This window comes from Petaurus breviceps, unplaced genomic scaffold, assembly GCF_028583685.1.
Source record: "Petaurus breviceps papuanus isolate PSGF00001 unplaced genomic scaffold, PetGlider_PUasm1.0 90734, whole genome shotgun sequence".
Classification (NCBI taxonomy): Eukaryota; Metazoa; Chordata; class Mammalia; order Diprotodontia; family Petauridae; genus Petaurus; species Petaurus breviceps.
Genome location: NW_027187327.1, coordinates 8,078,693 through 8,082,692, shown reverse-complemented (window position 1 = coordinate 8,082,692; position 4,000 = coordinate 8,078,693). Strand labels below are relative to the sequence as shown.

At 37.7% G+C, this 4,000-nt stretch overlaps 1 pseudogene; it reads left to right on the top strand.

The window, feature by feature from the left end:
• Window positions 1-2,555: 2,555 nt before the first annotated feature.
• Window positions 2,556-3,183, top strand: LOC138145312 (queuosine 5'-phosphate N-glycosylase/hydrolase pseudogene; annotated as a pseudogene).
• Window positions 3,184-4,000: the final 817 nt, after the last annotated feature.

The window sequence follows — 4,000 nt, the reverse complement described above, 5'->3', positions numbered from 1 at the left end:
TGAGAATGGTATACTGAGTAAGGTACCATAAGGGCTTAGTCTGGTCAAAGTAGAAGAATGAGTCAGAAGTAATGAAAGAGAAGGCTGACTGGGTAAAGTGAGACCAGATATCAGAGAGTTATTCATAAATCAAACTGAATAATTTGCATTGGATCTGATAGGAGTCACTAGAGGATTTTGAAAGAAGAAATGAGGGGATGCAAACAATATTGTTGGAGGATTGATCAAGGACTTGTATGCTTGATGTGTGTGAGGCAAAGAGATCATCCAGGAAGCCACTGCTGTATCTAAGTATAATAAAATGAGAATGATGGTATGAAAAATGAACTGCAATCAATCTCAGATGATTCACCAAAGAGGTATCAGTAATCACAAACTTTACGGAGCCTAATATTGGGTCAAGGGAAATCATTCCAACATTATCTCCATCAAGGCTCACCTGTGTCAAATATAGAGTTATACAGATTAACTCAGTAGATAGACTTCAATGGTACAGTAGAATCCAGAACCCCTAGAAGTGTTACTGTGCAAGTAGGGGGGGAGGGTATTGACCTCCCTGGGCTATAGAAGTAACTCTGTAGGTGCAATTGTGATCTCTCAGTCTGACTCCGAAGCATGCTACCTACAGTATAACATCAATATCAACCATTTATTTCAGTCTCTCAAGAAGAATTGACCTTTTAAGAATTTAAAAAAATGTTATCTGAGTGTATTGCGTTTTATAATTGATTGGTTGGGAGCTACAAGTGCCCTTATAGCCAAATTTATGAGGTGGATGTTGACAGAATTATTATACTCATATTACAAATGAGGGACACAAAAAGTAAAGTGATTTATCCAAGGCATTGCCTTCTCCAGATGTTTTTTTTTTAAGTCACTGCAACGGGGTAATTAATCTCCCATCATTATTTAGTACCATATAGTATTTCCCTTTTCTGGTACATTATCTTCTGACAGATTGCTGGATATAAATCACTGAGGAAATTAGAATTATTTTATTGGGAGGAAAATATAAATTATTTATATATAATGGGGCCCAAGGAACCTAGATTTTTCATGGAGACAATGAATCAAGTTGAGGGTTGCAGGGTAAGGACAAAAAAATAGGGATTATAGAAAAAAGTAAAGGGACACAGAGAAGGTAGGAAGATATGTTGAAGGGATTTAAATGAAAGAAAAAGATCACTATGGGGGGGGGTAGACTTCATGGAGAATATGTGCTTTGATCTGCCTTGAAGGATATATACATGGTGTTGTAGGGAAGGGATGAAGAGTAAGGGTAGACATTTGAGCTGAGAAGAAACATGTGAATATAGTGAGAGGTGGAGATTTACAACTCAAACTTGTTTCCGAAATAAAGCATTTGGTTTTATGAGTCAGTTCAAGTCCACAAACATTCACTAGGTGTCTGCTGCATCTCACATACTGCACTAAGTAGTGAAGAAACAAAGAAAGGAAAAAAAAAAACAAAAAGCATACAAACATACCAAAAAATAAGCCAAAAAACAACAGTTCACATTCTCAATTACTTTATAGTCTAATGGGGGAGCTTACATGAAAACAATTCATTCAACAAAATAAACATAGAAGAAGCATTGGCAATAAGGGGGATCAAAAGGCACTTTTTTGTAGAAGGGGAGATTTTAGTTGGGACTTGAAGGAAGTCATGCAAGCCATGACGCAGAGAAGTGCAGGCACGGGAGAATCCAATGTAAAAACTTCAGAGTGGAGATGGATTGTGATGTTCAAGGAACTAGAATGATATAATAATAATAGAATAATAATTATTATTATCATTATTTTACTTTTGCTCTTTTATTGCATTATTTTCTAAACTTATGAGGACCAGAAAAAGAAAAACTGAAAAAATCCAAAACTGTTATAATCATAATTTAATTGAATTATAGTCAGGAACTTGTGGACAAGATAGAGAGAGTGGTCTGGAATACAGCACCATTAGGTGCATTCCGATGTGGTTTATCTACCAAAGGCAAGGATACTAACCAATCAATCCAACAAATAAATGCAGAAAGATTGAATTGTAACAAGGTGTTGGAGCTTTCCCAGATCACTTGAGATTCAAGGACCAGCTTCTGAGAAAAGATATTCTTACATGCCCCTACCAAATGGGTGGGAGTAATGTCTTTCAATTATTATGTAAAGGTAATAGTTGTGTTTTTAGAAAATGTTAGACTAGGACACATTCATTTTCTTACAGTTTCCAGAGACAATGAAGGTCACAAATCAAGCACAGCATGGACTCTGATAACCAGTGAGGGAGATTCCTTCCTCCCGTTTCCATTTAGGCCCCGTGGCCAAAGAAAGGCACCTGGGTTTCCTAATTATTCTATATTGTTTGTTCTAAGTTTCAGGTACAGGAGGAAGAATCCCCAATGAACCTAGAATCAAAAAATCATAACTTTTTGGAGGATCTGGTCCGGGCTGGAAAGTTGCACGTGAGGCCTTGGAAGCTTTGTGCTGGCCACCCGAAGGAGGTCGGGGCTTTTCTTTGGTCGTTTTTCCTTTCCATTGCCCACTCTCGGAAGAAAGGCGCGATGGAAGCTGCCTTACCCCCTCGAGATTCTGCAGAGTTCGTGGCGGAGCGTAGCCAAGACGTGTTTGTTGAAAAAGCCGGAGTCGACCTAGTGGCCGAGATGCTGCTGGAGAAGGTCCCGGGGCCGAGAGTTCGGCCTGGGGGGCTGGAAGTCCTTGCACGAGCTGAACCCCCAGGCGGCCGATGAAGACGCGGTCAACTGGGTGTTTGTGGCCGACACTCTCAATTTCTCCTTTTGGTCGGAACAGGAAGATCGCAAGTGTGCGGTGAAGTACAAGGGTGTACAGCGGGTCCTGGGCCCTCTGCGCTGCGATCAACCGAGCGCTGGACCAAGGGTAAAAGGATTTCATTTTACAAACGAGCTCAGATACTTGTGACAGATACTTGGTGCGTATTAGAAGGAAAAGGAGATGGCTGCTTCAGTGACATTTCCAGTATCACTATGTTTGCTGACTACAGACTACCTCAGGTTCTTGCTCACTTGGGAGCAATAAGATAGTCTGATAAACTACTGAAGAAACTTCTTAAAGGAGATACGTTTCCATCTGGGGATAAACAAGAGATAGAAATCAGAGGCTGTTCTGTTTGGTGTGTTGAACTGATTCGTGATCGACTTTTAGAACTTACTGAAAAAAAAAAGGAGTAAAAATCTGTGTAGAAATAAATTCAGTTCTTGATTATTACTTGTGGGACTATGCCCGGGATCACAGAGCAGATATGAAAGAAATTCTATTTCATCGCACACGATGCATATATTATTGATTATAATAAGTTCTAGTTAATCAGATCCCAGAGTTTTTTTTTTAACATATAATCAATTGTGCACCTTGTCTTTTACTTATGGTTAACCAGGAAGAAATGTAGGACAAACTATGGGGAAGAAAAAGGACTGTTTCACTCTTTCTTATCTACTACTGTACATTCCAAAGTTGATTTTTTTTGTTTTATCATGTTTTATTCTTTACCTTCTTAAAGGAGTGCTCTAATTTCAATACTACAATTTTTCTTATTGCAAAATTTCTTTTAGAAAGTTAATCATACTTTTTAAATGTAATCAGTTTTCAGTGGAATTTTTCTACCATTCCTCGAGTTGATAATCTTTCTTATTTTATATCTGTTTAAACTTCTCATATATGTTTATGTGATCATGGATTGTGTATAAGTGGGAAAAAGGGAAGTGTGTATATTCACATGAAAGTGTGTGTATTAGTAACACTTATAACAATAATGATGCTGTTGCAAAAATAAAGAGATGAAGTTGTAATTGTGTTTGGTAAATAAGACACTACAAGATTGAAGATTCTTCTTGATGTAGTAATCTAACAGCCTGATCTGGAATTGAATAAACTTTTTTTTTTTACAAATGTTAAGCTATTTTTTAAAGTCATGTAATTTTGAGAGCCCAATAAAGCATCAGACACTTAAAAAATCATAACTTTTTGGATA